Source organism: Canis lupus, chromosome 21 (genome assembly GCF_048164855.1).
Source record: "Canis lupus baileyi chromosome 21, mCanLup2.hap1, whole genome shotgun sequence".
Lineage (NCBI taxonomy): Eukaryota > Metazoa > Chordata > Mammalia > Carnivora > Canidae > Canis > Canis lupus.
In genome coordinates this window covers 46,400,527-46,420,629 of record NC_132858.1, presented here as the reverse complement: position 1 = coordinate 46,420,629, position 20,103 = coordinate 46,400,527, and the positions used below count along the sequence as shown (strand labels likewise).

General features: G+C 38.5%; 1 protein-coding gene and 1 pseudogene across 4 annotated transcripts in view; both read right to left on the bottom strand.

Annotated features, from left to right (window-relative positions):
* The window catches only part of RALA (RAS like proto-oncogene A), a 73,176-nt gene that overhangs the window by 18,723 nt on the left and 34,350 nt on the right, over nucleotides 1-20,103 (bottom strand). The window contains exon 2 of one of the 4 annotated variants that reach the window (XM_072791634.1): nucleotides 6,233-6,386. The exons of the other annotated variants lie outside the window; for them this stretch is intronic. The gene's annotated coding sequence lies outside the window, so the exon portion shown is untranslated. The remainder of the gene's footprint in view (nucleotides 1-6,232; nucleotides 6,387-20,103) is intronic. 4 annotated transcript variants of the gene reach the window in all.
* LOC140613532 (aspartate aminotransferase, mitochondrial pseudogene) lies at nucleotides 16,604-18,692 on the bottom strand (annotated as a pseudogene).

Here is a 20,103-nt window from a genome sequence, read left to right as displayed (position 1 = left end):
TTAACAAACAAGAATTGAGCCCTCCCTTTTTTTGGGTACCAAGGACATGATCATTAGATTATGAATGACTATCACTGCTCAGAAATTGAAAAAGAATAGCATATTTCAGGTAAGGAACTAAAAGCCTGAAGTCTACCAAGCCTAAGCAGTTGATGGAACATGATGTTCCTACATGAATCAGAAAATGACTTCCCACCATTATGATCCTTACTTAGCTGTAAGTAACTTCATGACTATGTACCTACTGTCTTATTTTTAAAACAATTAAGTATACTCTAAGAGCTGTGTGTGTTTTGAAAGCAAAACATTTAGCAGTCACACCAACTGAGAACACTTTTATTTCCAGAACAATTTAAAATACTGTTTAAATATCTGAAGTATATAAATATTTACATTTATTTCATATAACTATTTAAATATGTAAAATATTTAAATGTGATAAAATAGTGACTTAGATATAAAGAAGGAAAAGTCCCAGAGATATTTTTCCAAAGTGCAATCAGTCCCTAATAATTATGAGCTGCATATCCCATACTTTCAAGAGGCAATGCAAGACAAGAAGCTCCCACGGAGGAGACGCTCCTCTCTCCCCATTTCAAAAAGTTGGCATTCTACAATTTAGCTCCCAATCCCTAGTTTATATGTTGTTTTGATGGTAAACAAACTGAAGCCTGTGCCTACCTAAAACTGAAGGCAAACAGATACATAAATAAGAAAATTCCATAGTGCTAAATGCAATAAAGACGATGACAGGCACAAGATGAAGAGCAAGGGATGGGCAAATTGAACCAGGCCAGTCAAGCATGACTCCTTCTCAGAGGTAGCATTTGAGCTGAGACCTGAATTTTATGAGAGAACCAGGCAACTCTGAGGGAAGAGCATTCCAGAGGAATGACAAGTGCAAAGACCCAAAATGGGAGAGTTCGGCATGTTCTAGGGACCTGGAGGAGGCCAGAGTACATGGAGACTTGGGAGTAATGGTGGGGAGAGCGAGAGGAAGGGGAGGCCAACTGACAAAAAGCTTTGCAGGCCATGGAGAGGTGTCTGAGTTTTATTATAATTTTAATGGGAAGCACCAGGGAGTTTTTAAGCAAGACAGTGACATAATTTCACTTATATCTTGAAAAGATTAGCTTGGCTGGTGTGTGGAGAGCGGATGGTGGAGGAGCAAGAGCAGAGGAGTCTATCTAGTCCATGCTATTGAGGGCAGGGGGCTGGCCTATAGCAGCTGCAGCCCAAATGGTAATAATATTAGTTTCCATAACTAGTACTTGCATAACTATCAATACTACCTGTATTGGGGGCAATGACAATAAATTTAAGAGCTTTTCTTCTTCTTCTTTTTTTTTTTTTTTTTTAAAGATTTTATTTATTCATAAGAGACAGAGAGAGAGGCAGAGACACAGGCAGAGGAAGAAGCAGGCTCCATGCAGGGAGCCCAATGCGGGACTTGATCCTGAGACCCCAGGATCCTGGGCAGAAGGCAGGCACCAAACCACCGAGTCATCCAGGGATCCCTAAGAGCTTTTCTTCTAAGATCAGGAACAAAACAAGGATTTCCACTTACCACTTTTATTCAACATAGTACTAGAAGTTCTAGCCACAACAATAGGACAAGAAAGGGAAATAAAAGGCACCCAAATTGGTAAGGAAGAAGTAAAACTTTCACTACTTGCAGATGACATGATGCTATATATAGAAAATCCTACAGTCCAACAAAAAACTACTAGAACTGATAAATGAATTCAGTAAAGTTACAGGATACAAAATTAACTTACAGAAATGTTTCATTTCTGTACATTAATAATGAAGTATCAGAAAGAGAAATTAAGAAAACAATCCTATTTACAACTGCTTCAAAAACAAACAAATACCTAGGAATAAACTTAACCAGAGAGGTGAAAGACCTGTGCTCTGAAAACTATGAACCACTGATGAAAGAAATTGAAAATGACACAAATGGAAAGATATTCCATGCTTATGGATTGGGAGATCTAATGTTATTAAAACATCCATATTGCCCAAAGCAATCTACAGATTTAATGCCATCCCTATAAAAATACCAACATTTTTCACAGAACTAGAACAAAGAATACTAAAATTTGTATAGGACCACAAAAAAACACTGAATAATCAAAACAATCTTGAGAAAGAACAAATCTGGAGATTTCAAGATTTACTACAAAGTTGTAGTAATCAAAACAGTGTGGTACTGGCACAAAAACAGACAAATAGACGGAACAGAACAGACAGCTCAAAGGTAAACCCATGGTTATATTGTCAATTAATCTTCAACAAAGGAAGCAGGAATAGAGAAAAAGGAAAATACAGTCTCTTCAACAAATAGCGCTGAGAAAACTGGACAGCTACATGTAAAAGAATGAAATTGGACCACTTTCTTCAACATACATAAAAATGAACTCAAAATGGAAAAAAGAGAACCCCTCAAAATGGATTAAAGACTTAAATGTGAGACCTAAACTAGAAAACTCCTAGAAGAAAATATAGGTAGCCATCTCCTTGATATCAGCTGTAGAACCATTTTTCTAGATGTGTCTCCTGAGGTAAGGGAATAAAGGCAAAAAGTAACCATCAACAAAACAAAATGCAACCTACTTAATGGGAGAAGATATTTGTAAATGCTGTATTTAATAAGGGGTTAAAAACCAAAACATACAAAAAAGTTATACAACCTAACACCAAAAAACCCCCCAAACTATCTGATTAAAAAAATGGGCAGAGGACCTGAACGGACATTTTTCCAAAGACAACAGATGGTTAACAGACACATGAAAAGATGCTCAACATCACAAGTTGTGTCAGGGAAATGCAAATCAAAACAACACTGAGATACTACTTCACACCTGTTAGAATGGCCAAAATAAAAAAAAACGTAAGACAAGTGTTGGCAAGGATGTGAAGAAAAAAAGCACCCTCATTTCACTGTTTTTAAGAATGCAAATTGGCACAGCCACTCTGGAAAACAGTACAGAGGTTCCTCAAAAAATTAAAAATAGAATTACTGTATGATCCAGTAATTCCACTAATTGGGAATTTACCAAAGGAAACGAAAGACTAATTCAAGAAGACAGGCAACCCCTATGTTTACTGTAGTCTTACTTATAATAGCCAATATATGAAAGCAAGCCAAGTGTTCACTGATAGATAAATGGATAAACGTGTGCTAAATACACACAATGGAATATTATTCAGCCATAAAAAGAATGAGATCTTACCATCTGCAACAATATGAATACACAGAGGATATAATGCTAAGTGAATAAATCAGTAGGATAAAGACAAATACAAATACTCTCAAATGTAAAATTTAGGAAACAAATGAATAAAGAAAAAGAGAGAAACAAAGAACCAGACTCTTCTTCTACAGAGAACAAACTGGTAGTCACCCAAAAGGACATGGGTGGGAGATGGATGAATAAATAGACAAAGGGGGTTAAGAGTGTACTTACTGGGGCACCTGGATGGCTCAGTTGGTTAAATGTCTGACTCTTGATTTTGGCTCAGGTCATAATCTCAGGGTCATGAGACGGAGCCCCGTGTCCAGCTCTGTGCTGGGCATGGAGCATGCTTAATATTCTCTCTCTCTTTCCTTCTGCCCCTTACCACCCCCCCGAACACTCTTAAGTCTTAAAAAAAAAAAAAAAAAAAAAAGAGTGCACTTAATGTGATGAGCACTAATGTATAGAATTGCTGAATATTATGCACCTGAAACTAACATAACACTGTATGTTAACGATACTTCAAAAATAACTAAATAAAAGAGACAGAAATTAATGATATAGGAGAGAGGGTGCTTCTAGGAGCAAAGTGCCTTTGAGAGTGGGACAGAGGAGTGGAGATGGGTCATGCATGAGGAGGGCCACCTCTTCTTTGTAACAGAGGTGAGGGGAAGTGAAAAGAAGGGGTATGGGTGAAGGTTGCAGACAGATCTGATCATTTATTTATTTTACTGAATCTATAGTTCCTCAATGAAATATGATCACACAGCAATTCAGTGCGGGAGTTGTAACTCAAAAGCAAAACCTTGCCTAGATAGATCAATGGAACAGAATATATAGCAATAGATCTGAATATATACTATAGTGTGTAAAAAAGGTGGCATTTCAAATGGAAGTGGGGAGGGAAGCATGGAGAATATCTCAATAAATGGACTTGGGACAATTGGTGAGCTATCTGGAAAAAAAATAAAGTTGGATTCATTTTCTTCACACCAATATAAACGTCAAGCGGATCAAAGATTTAGATGATAAAATCACAGTAGCACTGGGGTGCCTGGGTGACTCTGTTGGTTAAGCATTCAATTCTTGATTTCAGCTCTTGTCTTGACCTCAGGGTTGTGGGATCAAGCCCTGCAGTGGGCTCCTCGCTAAATGGAGAGTCTGCTTGAGATTCTCTCTCCCTATATCCCTCTCTCTCTTTCTCAAATAAATAAATCTTAAACAACAACAACAACAACAAAAAACCACAAAACACCAGAGGGGAAAGAAAACAATCCTGAAAGAGTTGTTTGATAATTTCAGAATGGGAGGGCCTAAAGTATTACATAATACTCATCAGCAAATAACTAACAAATTTTACTACTCGGGCAGCCCCGGTGGCTCAGCAGTTTAGCGCCGCCTTCAGCCCAGGGCCTGATGATCCTGAAGCCCCAGGATCGAGTCCCACGTCGGGCTCCCTGCATGGAGCTTGCTTCTCCCTCTGCCTGTGTCTCTGCCTCTCTCTCTCTCTCTCTCTCTCAAGAATAAATAAATAAAAAATCTTAAAAAAAACAACAAATTTTACTACTCAAAACATTTCTAGTGAACAAAATCTTTTATGAGTAAAGTAAAAGACAAAACTGAGGAAAATGTTTGCAATTCATTTCAAAGAGATAATTTCCGTATATAAAATGTTACTATAAATAAGACCAATAATTATAGGAAAATGGGCCGAAAATAGGAATAGTCATAGAAAAGGAAATATAAATGGCTCTAATATGCTCTACTGATAAGAGAAATACAAATAAAATACATTGGGACACTATTGTTTTACCCATCAGGTTGTTAAGTTTGCAAAGGTCAGCAAACTATAGCTCCTTTGGCCCACTTTTTGTATGGTCCCTGAGCTAACAATGGTTTTATGTTTTTGAAGGCTTATAAACAAAACAAAACAAAGAATATGCAACAGAGAATGTATGTGGCCCACAAGTCTAAAATGTTTACTTCTAGTCCTTTTACAAAGTTTATCCCTGGTGTAAAGAAATAGGCACATTCATTCATTGCAGTGAAGTGTAAACTGAATGCATGGAGTAACCCTAACTACAAAAAACAAGGATGGTCTTTACCCAGTGATACGGAGGGAGCTCAAACATACTGTTAAAGTGGGAAAAAAAAAAAAAAGACACAGACAAGATACAGAACAAGCACAGATGAGGAAAAGGCTTTTTTAGGAATTCACTTGTTTATTACATCAGAAACGATATAAAACAGTGGTTAACAACACGGTTGCCAGTGAGGATGGAAAGGAAGTCACTGGTGGATAGAAGTGGGACAGTGGCTTGTAATGTATACCATTTTGTACATTCTGGTTTTTGTATCATGTGTACATATGTTTTAAGCAAAGAACTAGTCATAAAATAATATAAGCTTGTTTATTTCTTGCACTCACTTGACACAAGTGCAATTAACTACCTTGTTGGAACTTTCATTCAAATTAGGAATTGGGGGACTGAATCTCCATTTTAAATAAAATATGACATCTCCATGTATGTGGATTCGTTTCCCTGCCTCAACTAATGAGACAAGAATCCTTGAATTTCAAATGGTGTATTTGGTTTCTCAGTTATCTTCTACCTTTTACTGTTTAATTTTTTCAAAGTGATATCCTAGAATAAGACTACAGAACATATTCAGTTATGGGTGGGTTTCAAGTTTTCAACCTTACTGTTTTTCTGCTTCATTCAGAAACCAGACACCTATACCATGCTCAAAATATTTGTGTGAAATATGAATTCCTTGATTTTCCCTCCCTCCCTGCCTTCCTTCTTTCTCTCTCTTCCTCCACAAAGACACTGTTCTCAGGGCTGGGGCTGTGGAGTCGAACTCCACAGGTCAAGGCCTTGCCGCTGATGTTTAGTGGATGGGTAGCCACACTGTAGGAGTTTCCTGTGGCCGCTGTAACAAACCGCCACAAACCTATAGTAGCTTCAAACAACATATATTTATTGTCTTACAGTTATGGCTGCCGAAATCCAAAATGAGTCTTAAGGCTCAATCAAGGTGTCAGTTGGGCAGATTCCTTTTGGAGGCTCCAGGGAAGAATCTGTTCTTTGCTTTTTCCAGTTTTTAGAGACTGGCTTTCCTTGGCCCTTAAACGGTCTTAAATCCCTTTGCAAAAAAAAAAAAAAAAATTTAAATCCCTTGGCTGAATCATTACAATCCCTGCTTCTGTGGTCATATCGCCTTCTCTTCTACTGTAGTCAAAACCTTCTCTACCTCCCTCTTAAAGGATACTTGTGATTACACTTCAGGCCAAATTCTCTAGAATAAGCATCCCATCTTAAAATCCTTAATTAACTTTTTAAAAAGATTTTTGTTTTGGGGAAGGAGAGAAAAAAGAGTGGAGGGGGTAAAGGGAAAGGAAGAAACAGACTTCCCAGTAAGCAGGAAGCCCAACCTGGGGCTTGTTTCCAGGACCCCAGGGCTATGACCTGAGCTGAAGGCAGACACTTAACTGACTGAGCCACCCAGGTGCCCCTCAATAGCCTTAATTTAATCAAGTTCCTTTAGCCATAGAAAGTAACATTCACAGATTCCAGGGATTAGGTATAGATATCTTGGGTTTATTCAGCCTACCACCTACAGAAAGGGGGTCAAGGTGCTTCAGACCACAAATCTTCAATCCAAATTCTGCTCTGTATTTTCAACTTCAAGAAACTTTCTAACAATCAATCAATCTAGCTCTCCAATACTGAATAGAGAATACTCTTACCAAGTAAGATATCAAACACTCTCTGCCCACCAAAACCGAAAATGCTAACAATCTTAATATTTCCAGAGTTCATTATTGTCTTTAGACTTTCCTAATAAAGGCACTTATTATTAGGTTTTAGTCTAAAAAAAATATCAGCTGTGAACTTCTTAATGAGAGATTCCTTGTAATAAAGAGGTTAAATGAAGTATTTACTTCCCCTCCAATTTCAAAACTGCATTAAAGGTTTATGATCACTAAAGTTTAGTTCCTATCAAACCATTACTAATCACAAGTAGGTAGACGTCAAATTAGTGACTCATTCTCAAAAAAGTATTTCTTTTCGGGCAGCCCGGGTAGCTCAGCGGTTTACCACCTCCTTCAGCTCGGGGTGTGGTCCTGGAGACCTGGGATCGAGTCCAGTGTCGGGCTCCTTGCATGAAGCCTGCTTCTCCCTCTGTCTGTGTCTCTCTCGAATAAATAAATAAATCTTTTTTAAAAAGTCTTTTTTTTTAAGATTTTATATTCATCCATGAGAGACACACAGAGAGATAGGCAGAGAGATAGGCAGAGGGAGAAGTAAGAGATAGGCAGTAGGGAGCCTAATGGGGAACTCAATCCTAGGACTCCGTGATCACGACCTGAGCCTAAGGGAGATGCTCAACCACTGAGCCACCCAGGCGGCCCTGTAAAGTATTTCATACAAACAACTCACCCATGACACTCCCTATCTGCATTAAGAGTATCTGCTCAGTAAAAACAAAAACAAAACAAAACAAAAAAACCCCACCAGGAATTTAGTATAAAATTAACAATTTTAGAAGAGTTAGAGTATACTTGAGCAAGGAAACAAGACACACTATTCTTTTTTGAAAGGGATTTAAGACTATTTAGGTTTATACCAGGCACAAATAATACCACTGGTACAATTTTCCAGCCACTTCAGGAATGGGTGAAGGAATTGGGGCACCCAGGTGGTTCAATCAGTTAAGTGGCTGCTTTCGGCTCAGGTCATGATCTCAGGGTCCTGGGATAGAGCCCCACTAACCATCGGGCTCCCTACTCAGCGGGGAGCCTGCTTCTCCCACTCCTCCCTGCTTGTGCGCTCTCTTTCTCTCGCTGTTTCTCAAATAAATAAAATCTTTTTAAAAAATAAAGAACGGGTATTATCAATACTATTTAATGTTTCAGAGAATGTTTCCAATTATCCTCAGAGATCTAGATTAACACTGATGAAGTCTTAACAAAGAGACTAAAGGAAATGTAGATTAACTGACCTATCATGTGAATACAGGGCAAAACTTTAAATAAAAAATGTTACCATATAGAATCCAGCATGTTAAAGAATAAACCAAAGTGACCAAGTGGGGTTCAACCAGATATTGCAAGAATAGCTTTATATTTTAGGAGGTCAATATAATTCCTCATATTAATAGATGAAAATAATTGTATTAGTATATTTATAAGGTCTAGAATATTTGATAAAATTCAAAGTTCACTACTTATAAAAACATAGTAAAGTAGAAATTTATTGGTACTCACTTAATACAGAAACTGGTGACCTTAAAACTAAACCCTAAAAAAATCTCATCATGCTTCACAATAAAAGCATTTTATAAAAGCATTTCCATTAACGCTTTTGTCAGGAATAAGATAAGAATGCCCAGTACCATCACTCTTTTGCATTGTCCTGAAAGTAGCACCTGATGACATCAGAAAGAGATATAAGGAGTAAATGATCATTATTAATTGGTAACATTTAAGTCAAAGGAATCAACTAAAAAACTGCTCTAACGAGATTTCAAAGGATAGATGATTCTATTAATAACTTTGTTATATAAAAAATAGAATTCTTCTTTTTAAAATTTTATTTATTTATGATAGACATAGAGAGAGAGTGAGGCAGAGACACAGGAAGAGGGAGCCCGACGCGGGACTCGATCCCGGGGCTCCAGGATTGCGCCCCGGGCCAAAGGCAGGCGCTAAACCGCTGAGCCACCCAGGGATCCCCCAAAATAGAATTCTTTCAAAGAACCAGTTAGAATGTATAATGGGAGAAGGGGTCAAAGCAATTAGATGGTGGGAATGACAATCTGCAACAAATGGTCCTAGAACAATTGTATAAACCTTGGGAGGAAAGAACCTCTATGCATGTCTCACACTACACCAAAAAATTAATTTGACATGTATGAAAGACTCAAATGTTAAGCTAATATATGAAATTTTCAGAAAATAGGAAAATACCTTTGAGACCCTGAGGGAGAAAAAAGATTTCTTAGAGAGGACACAAAATATATTAAGTACAAAAACAAACAAACAAACAAAAAAAAACCCTGAAAAACTGAACTATTAAAACTAAAATCCTCTGCTCATCAGAAGAGATTGTTAGGAAAATTAAATGATAAGCTACAGGCTGGGAAAAAATATTCACAACATATATGTCTGTAAAAGGGCTTGCATCCAGAATAGATAACTCCAACAAATTAATGAAAAAATATAAGCAACCCAATAAAAACTGGGCATAATACTTGAGCTTCATAAATACTTCATAAAAGGTTATTTCTTTGGCCAAAAAGTTCATAATAAGTTGCTCCACATCAGACGGAAATTCAAATTAAAGTGACAAGGATATCCTACTTCATGCCCACTAGAAGTTAAAGTTAAAAAGACAATATTGAATGTAGGCAAGGATGTTGAACTATGAGAACTCATGCTTTGCTGATGGAAGTATAAGAATGGTACAATTGGGGATCCCTCAGCGGCTCAGCGGTTTAGCGCCTGCCTTTGGCCCAGGGCATGATCCTGGAGTCCCAGGATCCAGTCCCACATCAGGCTCCCTCCATGGAGCCTGCTTCTTCCTCTGCCTGTGTCTCTGCCTCTCTCTCTCTCTCTCTCTCTCTCTCTCTGTGTCTCATGAATAAATAAAATCTTAAAAAAAAAAAAAAGGCACAATCATTTTCAAAAGTGGCTATTTCTCAAAAAGCTAAACATATACATATCCTACGACCCAAAGTTCTACTCCTACAATTAGGTACGTGACATGAAGACATATGTCCACAAAGACTTGTACAAGAATGTTCAGTTTTATTCACAGTAGCCAAAACGGGAAACAACCAAATGTCTAACAATTTAAAAAAAAAAGTTTATATATAAAATGGAAGAAAAGCCTGAATTTACAACAGCTTTCACAAAGGGTACATAACAGAATAAGATTAACAAAATTGAAAAAAAAATTAAAAAAAAAAGATTAACAAAATGGTCTAAGATATATATGAGAATTTAATAATGTACCTAGGTAACTTTATAAAGGGTGACTCAAATAAATGAAAATAAGATCCTGTTTTGGGGGCAAGAAGATTGTATGTTGGTAAAGGCACAAAATCTGGTAATGAAAAATACTATTTTTTTAATATAGAAGAATTTATTAAAAAAAAAAAAAAAGACCACTAAATCAAAAGACAAAGGACCTGATTTAGGAGTCCTCTGATCTATGTCCTAGAGTTTTCTTTACCCTTAATTTTGTGAAGATACAGGGGCCTGGGTGGCTCAGGTGGTTAAGCATCTGCGTTCAGCTCAGGTCATGATCTCTGGGTGCCGGGAGTGAGCCTCATGTCTGGCTTCCTGCTCAGCAGGGAGTCTGCTTCTTTTTTTTTCTCTCTCTTCCTCTGCCCATCCCCACTGCTCATTCTCTTGCTTGTTCAAATCTATCTATCTATCTATCTGTCTATCTATCTATCTATCTACTATCTATCTTTAAAAAAATTGTGAAGATAATTTCTGATGTTGAAACCTGGCTTTAACTTTTCTTCAAAGGCAGTTTGGTTTAAATACAATAAAATCACCTTTTTAATGAATTTGGATAAATGTATAGTCATGTAACCAACCACAATCAAGATACGTAACATTTCCATTCCCCCAAAAAGGTTCCTCTTACCCCTTAGCAGTCATGCTTCCCTTCTGACCCCATCCCCTGGCAGCCACTGATCCAACTTTAGTTCCTATCACCTTTTCCAGAACGTTATATAAATGGACCATATTATACATATAGACTTCTGTGCCTGGTTTCTTTTTCTTAGCTATGGCTTTTGAGATACATCCATATTGTTACATGTACCAGTGGTGCATACATCTTTTTTTAATGTTGGATGGTACTCAATTGTCTGGAAGTAGCACAATTTGCTTCTCCATCTACATTTATTTGGGTTGTTTCCATTTAAAATATGTTAAAGATGAAGAAGCTATAAACATACAAGTTTGTGTGTGTGCGCGCATATATGTGTATGTGTGTGTGTTTCCACTTCTCTTGGGTTAATATCTAGGAAAGAGACTGCTAAACTGCATGGTAATTTCATGTTTAAATATGTTTTCCAAGTTGCTATGCCCTTCTCCATTTCCACTAACATGTATGTGATTTTTAGTTGCTTTCTATCTGGGAACTGTCAGTCTAATAGTTTGAGTAACAGTATTTCACTGTGGTTATAATTTTCCTAAAAACTAATCATATTGAGCATCTTTTCATGTGGTTGTCTACTATCTATATGTCTTTGGTGTTCAAATCTTTTGCCCATTTTTAAAAATTGGGTTTTTGTTTTTTCAGTGAGTTGTAAGAGTTCTCTATATTTTCTCGTATAAAAGCCTTTATAAGAAAATATTTTCTATCTGTAGCTTATCTTTTTATTTTCCTTACCTGTTTTTGGAAGAGAAGAAGCTTTCAATTTTGATGAAGTCCAATCATTTTTTTTATTTCATACTTTTGGAATTCCAATAAATCTATGACAAATTTTAAGTGACAAGAGAAACTACTGTTTTGAATATTTATAAGCAAAACCTTATTAATTAGTCATTATGAAAAAGAGAAGGTGGAAGAAGTCCAGGTGAAATAATAAATAACATTAGTAGTAACTGACGCCCTAAACTCATAGGAGATCTTCATTTTAAAGTATACAATCAAGCTCTAAAGATCAATATCCAAGTTAGAAAGTCCCTGAGGCACTGTTTTATTTTTGAAATGTAACGACATAATATTTTCCAATTCAAGCTGCACTGAATAAGGAGGATACAAAATTACAATAAAGACTGAACTAAGGAAAATAATACTGTTATAAGGGTACAGTAGCTGGAAACTGCTTAAAGATGGTCTAACATTTTGCTTTGTCTGAATAAATTTATATGACTTGCCAAACATGAGAGATATCAAATTACACCCTTAAAATCACAAAGGCTCGAATTACTTTATCTCCCTGGGTCTCTGCTCATTTGCAAAGCCAAAGTTAACATGAACAAAACAGCATTATGTAAGATGTCTAATATGGTAAGTATAGGAAATAAACATTCATCTTTTTAGAAGATCCTACCTTTATATGCAGCATATATTCAGCCCAGGGCAAAATTACTAACAGCACCACAAAGGTAAAGCCCTTGCGGCAGTTAAAACTAACAAAAATTCTCTGGAACAAATGAGGAAGGCTGAGACTTGAAAGACAAAGCATTAGCTGACCAGGTGACTCCCAGAGCGAGAGTGAGAGATGAAGCCAGAAGTAAAAAGGGACAGAAACAGAAAGAAAATGTACTAGGGATGTACTAGGGATTTAGATTCCTGTCCTCCAAGCAGTGGAGACCCACCACGAGTTTTGAAGCGAGAGACTATGACTCAGAGGCAGGCAGATGGCTGGAAGGCTACAGGCCCACGTGGACTTGACTGTGGACCAGGGAGAGGGTATGGATGGATTCAAGAGACACTCAATATGGGGACAGATTAGATATGAGAGGTGAAGGAAAGGAAAGTTCAACCCAAATCACCAAACTTTCTGCCTAGAATGGACATGGGTAAGAAAAAAGAAGAGGAACAAGCAGCTTTTTGTGGTGGGGAGGGGTAGGTATTAAGAATTCATGAAAGGAAATTATGAAAATCAATACTGATCTTTTAATAGATCAAAATAATTTAAAATAAGAATCTAAGTATAGCCCAAGTATAAGTGTTTTTTTCACCTTGGCCTCAGTGGTTTTGTTACCACCTCATGTCTTGATTCAGTAATGCTGAGAAATAAATAACAGGGTGGAACCCGAAAGGTAAAAGAGTAAAATAGCTGTAAATCACTATCTACAGCTATTTTAACATCTGTCTTTGAACACCTAAATGTGCTTCTGAAATAAGATTATGTAGTTTATTAGGAAAACAGCAAATAATTATTATAAAGAATATACATATTGCTTCTGTATTCCTATGCTAACTCTGGAAGGATACACAACAGAAAGTAATCATTTGAATTTTGAACCATGAGAATGTTACTTATCTGAAAATTAAATACATTAAGTGTTATTTACTGAATTTACCAGCTACAAAATTGGATAAAAAAAAATATTCAGAGCCTGGATGCTTAACAACTCTAACAAAAAAGTATAATTTGGGCAACTTATATTTGCTTTAGGTTCTACTGTGTGTGAGCTATAAATTAAATATATATATGTGTGTGTGTATATAAATATAAATATAAATAATATATACTGTTATAGTTTCTCTTGTTTATAGACTTATGAACTTCATACTGTCTATGGAAGCTTTGCTAATTTAAAAAATGCAACCAGAAAAAAATAATTGAACTAATTATATCTAAATAATCCTGCTTAAAAATTATTCAACTAAATAAGACTTATATCAAACCTTAGTATTAGAGGGGTGCCTGGGTGGCATGGTCAGGTGACCAACTCTTGGTTTTGGCTCCAGTCATGATCTTGGGGTTATAGGATTGCGCCAGGGTCAAGCTCTGTGCTCAGTGCAGAGTCTGCTTGAGTTTTTCTTTCTCTATCCCTCTGTCCCTCTCCCCCTACATGCGCATGCTCTCTCGATCTCTCTGAAATAAATTTCAAAAAAAACCCCTTAGATATTAGAAGAAATACTGACAAAAAGTTTAACAGTAAACAATCATTAGCACATGAAATATTTTTAAGGAATTTAAGTGCACATGAAGACATCTGTTAAATTCCACTTCTTAATGCATGTTTCATTAGTAAGTTAGCTCTCTCTGTGTAAAGTGGCTTCTCTCATCTTTTGGCTTACTTTTGGATTTCCTTCCTGTTTTTCCTATGCCCATCTTCTGAGCCAACATATAATTACTGAGGGTCAGGTACCATGCCAAGGCATGGGGTGGGGGGCAGTAGTGGGTGGGCACAAAGATAAGCAAGTCTGGATCCCTGACTTCAAGGATCTCACAATCAAGTACTGAGACACCATGGGAAGAGGTTATAAACACACAAGTTTGCCTTCTGCATCCCTTTCCACTTAAGTCATACTTGTTCTTCTGGGTTGTTCTATTGATTTCCTGGCTATAATTCTTAATGGCTATTTAGTATGTCATTCTGTAGATGTATTATAGAAGCTTACTTACCAAGACCTGTAATATAAAATGTTATAGCCGGTTAGAATTATTTAGTGTAACGATGAATGACCATCTATTTCTACATTTAAAATGTTTTCATGAGGTAGACTCCAAGAAACAGAAATGAATGAATGGACTGTTTAAGGTTTAGCAGACATAATATTCAACTCCTTTTCAATAGGACTGTATAATTAACTGTTCACAACATTCCTATTAAGCAATCAGAATTCTTTTTAAAAAATCTGCTTTTATATTAGAAAAAAGATCTCGTTATTTCTATTCCATCTTTGATTACATGAAGAGGGTGAATATTTTTTCCATTTACTTAGTTATTTTGTGAATTGTTAATTTACATCCTATACTAATCTGGCAATAATAGCATACTACATTTTATTTAATTTCAAGTCACCACTGGCTAGGCTTTCTTCCTCTAGCTTCCTCAGTCCAGCAAAGCAGGTTTTTCTGGTGGTGACTAGATCTCCTTCCCATGACAGATCTGGAGACTTCACGTTCACTGGCATTTTCAGAGGAGCTCACTTCAAGGTTCACGGGCAAGGAACAGGTTGCCAGGTTAGATTCTTCTCCAAAAACCAAAACAAGCAGAGGTTACCTTCAGTCACTAACACTTTCACTGGAACTCCCAGTCCTCCTCAAAATGAGAGTTTAAAAAGAAACTTTTTTCAAAAGTAGATTTCCAAAATTAGCACAGGAACCAATGTTACTGCAACACTTGTATGGGCTGGTATGTGGGTAGGATATCCAGTTAGCTCTTAATATACACATATATAATACCTTGTCCTATCATCTCTTCTGCTCTGTTCCTACGGCCTCAGCTTAAAGGCTCTTCAGCAATCTATGGGGAAGAAGAGATTCCACTTGCAGCTTTCCTCATGGGTATGCCGGCCTGGGGCTTCTTCTACCCTGGTTCACCCATCGATGCCATCTGCTTTCTGTCTTCTAAAACCTGGAAAGTCTCTGCTTTGCTGATGGTCACTCCATCTGTTCTCATTCTCAATGCTGTTATGAATTTACAAACTTCTGTCTGTAAATTTTATTTTCCTCTGTGTTTTCACTGGGAGCTGGGGATACAGATGAGTGAGCCTATGGCTTTCACTACAACCTGAGTTAAAATCCTCAGTTGGCTTATTTGAAATCCCAAAATATTTCAAATTCAGGAATTATGAAAATCTCAAAGTCATCTAATTAAAATTAGCCTCAGTTTTAAAAGATTATGTATATATTTACTTATTTGAGAGAGAGCAATTGAGAGTACACGACTTAGGGTGTCGGGGCGGGGGGGAGAGGCAGGAGAAGGACAAACAGAGTCCCCACTGAACAGGGAATGATCCCTGGGCCCTGACACGGAGCTCAATCCCGGGATCATGACCTGAGGCAAAGGAAGATAACCAACTGAGCCATCCAGGCACCCCCAAATCAGCCTCAGTTTTAAAGAAAACAATTATTCAGTACCAATTTTAAGACTAAATAGGTTTCCTGAAATGAGTGGCCAAATCATCATAAATAAGGAAAAAGTTAAGATTAGGCAATATCTGGCACAGAAAAGGAGTAGGAGTGAGGCACAAGCGGGAGAAAAGAGAAAGGAGAGCCAATAGTCTTCACTGCTATAGAGAAGTGTTGAAGTGATTTTTTTTTTTAAATGTTTTCTTCATAGCACTGAGGTTGGCTAAAAGTAAGAATTTATAAGGGCCATAGTGATCAGTCATGCTCTGCAAATTAAGTACTGAAACTATTTTTATAAACCAGGAATTTATTTTTTAAAAAGATTGATTGATCGATTGATTGATTGATTTATTGGGGGGGGGAGAGAGTGCGCATGTACAAGCGGGCAGAGGGGGAGATCCTGGACTCCAGGATCATAACCTGGGCTGAAGGGAGATGCTTAACTGCCTGAGCCACCCAGGCACCCCATGAAACAGGACAGATGAACTCTACAGCAATAAAGAGAAATTCCCTTTGTACCAACTAACCTCTACTATAGTCTTTAGTTGATCACTTGCTGAGTTTCTATTTTATGGAAATGTGGTTGAATAGCCAATGCTTTTTATTTTTGGGGGGCGGGGGCTATAGAAACTTTATTATAACAAAGAAACCAGGCTGTAATAAGTCTACATGATTGGAGCAGACGGTGGTGATCTTTCCAAAGGGTGAAGCCTGAGTCCAGCCGGCAGCACACACAGGTTAAAACCAAAGCCCAGATACTCCTCTGCCCTGGTGCTGCCCTGCCCTGCCTGCTGCTGATGTGAGATGAGAGACTGAACTACTGCACTGAATGGAGGAAGAGGACCAACAAGGCAGAGGGAGCATCCCGACAGGAGACAATCACTGAAGAGGATGCTGAACTAACCCCTATAGGCTGGGGTTGATGGTCAATCGAGCAGTAGAACAGGATGAAAATTGAGGCTGGTTATAAAGCTCTGTGCTGAAGGGAAAGAACAGCAACACGAAGGGAGAAGAGAAGAACATTAAAATGCCCGAAAGCATTAAACAGCAGAGCTTTTTCTTTTTCTTAAATAAGACAGGAAACAGCATCTTTTATTTCCCTGGCTGCAGCGGCAGCACACTTGCTGGTTTTCATGAAACACGATTTCTGTAACGAGGTGTGTGGATAAGCTTGCTCAATCACGAGCGGACAAACACGAGGCTGCCTGCTAATGTTAGAGCCAGGTCTTCCCGCAATGCCTCTCACAGGTGCTATTCTCATGCTGGATCTACAGAGGTGTCCCCAACACCACAATGTGCTGCAGTTAAAGCTTCTGGAACTTCACAATGGCATGATCGATGGGGTTTTTTGGGCCATGTCTTTTTTGTAAGCTCTTCTGGAATAGCTGGAGTTAAAGGATGAGCAGGAGCTTGGTTTTGAGCCACAAAGTTCAGACACCCACCACAGATGCCTCTGCCCTATTTCACTACATGTTCTTTTCTGAGAAACTTATTCAGTGGTTGAGTGTTTAAGTACTGTGGTTGAAAGAATGACCTGCTTGCCACCATCCACCCTCCTTCTTCCGTTTGAATCTCACAACAGTGGAGGCTGTAGACAGGAAGGTCGGCTCTGGTCCCTCTCACAGGGAAATTACTCAGTGACCTGGAGAAAGGCTTGGGCAAGGAAGCCCCCTGCCGCAGGGGTGTGTCCATCCTTTGTCATGCAGATGAAGAACTCCTTGGCCTCTCCACCAGCTCAAGCTTTAGTCCCCTGAAACAGAACATGGCAGTCATGGCAGTCCATTCAGTGATGTGCTGTCACGGTGTGGAAGGAGCCCTCCCTTCTTGAGGCTGGAGACCAGCTGAGTCCACATGATCGGGACTTGGTCAGCCAAGCCTTTTACTTCCTGCCACCGCTGTTTTTGTAGGTCAGGGCTGGTCTGGATGGTCAAAGCAATCTGGCCTCCACTGATTGGGAAGGGCTGGAATACATGGGACAGATCAAGATCTTCAACTGTGACTCTACCCTTCTGGCTTCATCAGCATCTTTGCTGACCACAGTGAAGGCTCCCATGTGCTCACCAGATAGGCCCATGATCTTGGCATAGGACTGGCAGGGACCAACATTAATGCCCTGTTCCATGAAGTGGCATACAGTCCAGGCATCTTTGTTGCCATCACTGTTGGCAAAGCCTTGGGAGGCCATGTCAAAGAACGTCAAGAGACTGTTCCTTTTCATCACTGTTGCCACTTCCTTCTACGGCTCATGGCATTGGTCCACTCCCATGGGGCAGTGGGCTCAGACAGGAAAGCAGGAGAAAATGTTGTGGCATTTTCAAAATGTCCTCCACAGAGCCTGTAAAGTCAAAGCTGCAAGTCTTGGGGTTATTGTATCAATTAACCTTGTAGCTGCATGCCAGCATCCCTGAAGATGGGTGTGTGATTTCCCCAGGGTGGTTTGGACAGAAAGACACTTCGGCTGAACTTAAAAAAACCTCTGCAGAAAATTGGCTCCAGTCCTCAGGCCCTAGTTGCAGAAATGGTCTGCAGGGTGACATATCTGCTGCTTTTCAACCTTTAGTTGTTCTCTCCTGGGGCTAGTTTTGGAGCTGCCTTACAAAATTCAGCAAGTCTCACGATGGGTAGGTATTCTTTGTCCATATTGTTTGCAGCAGTCTGGGCTTCTGCCTTCTGGATGCTGGGGAGCACATAGGCTTTCCATTATCATCTCGGTAGGCACCAACTCCCAGATTCATCTTTTTGCTGTTGGTGTTTCTCTTAAAGACTTTGGGGATTCCCAGGATGGGATGTGAAGACCCTATTTCCACAAGGTCCACCATGAGCTGGATCTGGAGGAGGCTGCAGAGCGAGACCTGGATGGAAGGCCGTATTGAACCCAGACAGCATGTGGGGTGGTCAGAGTGCAGTAGGGCTATGCTGGATGAAGAGAAGGCAGCAGGTAGCTGCAGGGCAGAGGGGAGGGCCAGCAGCCAATTCTTTATGTCCAATTCTTTTTAAATAATAACAGAAAATGTAAACTGGTAACCTCTAAAATTCTGACTTGATATTATACATGGCACCAGGCATCCATCTAATCACATTAAGCTTTTGGTATGTGCTCTATGATGCTTACTGTGTAAGTATGGCACAGCAAAAAGACAGGAGATATCACTGTTTTTAATTTTTTTAAAAATTCTTTTTTTTTTAATTATAACAGTGAATATAAGAAATATCCAATCTGAACTTAGGTTTAATAACAACTTGAGTATTTATCAACTAAATTCTCCATTGCAAATCTGTTTACTACAGACTCATTTCTGAGGGTTATCGCAAATGCTGTTGAGTACTCTTTCTTTTTTTTTCTTTAAAGATTTTATTCATTTATTCATGAGAGACACACAGAAAGAGAGACACAGACAAGGGATAGGGACAGGCAGGCTTCCTGTGGGGAGCCCAACTCAGGACTTGATCCCAGGACCCCGGGATCACTCCCTGAACCAAAAGCAGACACTCAACCGCTGAGCCACCCAGTCGTCCCTGTTAAGTACTCTTAATGTTATCATTAGCGTTGATCACCCTCCTGTGCACACATACGTGCGTGTGCATGCACACATGCATACACATACATGAGACATGAGCTCCTCCTTCACTCAGTTTTTCATGATGATTATAAAGTAACATGTACTCATCATATAAAACTTGGGAGAGTAAAGGGACAAAGGGAAAGTTTACCTGTGTGGTCCTATTACCTAAGGTTAATATTTTTAAATTTTTATGTTCTTCTAGGACTATCTTACAGAGCATTCAGCCAAACATGGTTCAAGAAGCTGGGAGAGGGGCACCTGGGATGAAGCCCTGTGTGGGGCTCCTTGCTCAGATGGGAGTCTGCCTCTTTTTTTTCCCCACTTGGCCTGCTTGTGCTCTCTCTCTCTCTCTCTCTGTCAAATAAATAAAATCTTAAAAAAAAAAATAAAGAAAGAAGCTGGGAGAAAAATTCCAAGGAAAGTAGGAAAAAGGGGGGGGGGGATAAGGACAATTAAAAAAATACCTGGAGATAAGACAATAACATTGGAGGAAAATATTTTCATCTATTGAGTATTTATATTAGACATTTTTCCAACTACTTGATTAATCTCAAGACTATTAAAGGACATTAAAACCATTACCCACATTTTACAGCTCAGTCACACAGAGTTTTTAACAGGTGTCCAAAGTCACACTGCTGGTATGAATCTAGGACTTTAAAAAATATAGATCCTAAGTGTTTACCATCTAAACTTTACTATCATTATAGAAGAAACTGGCAAGAATGATCTCT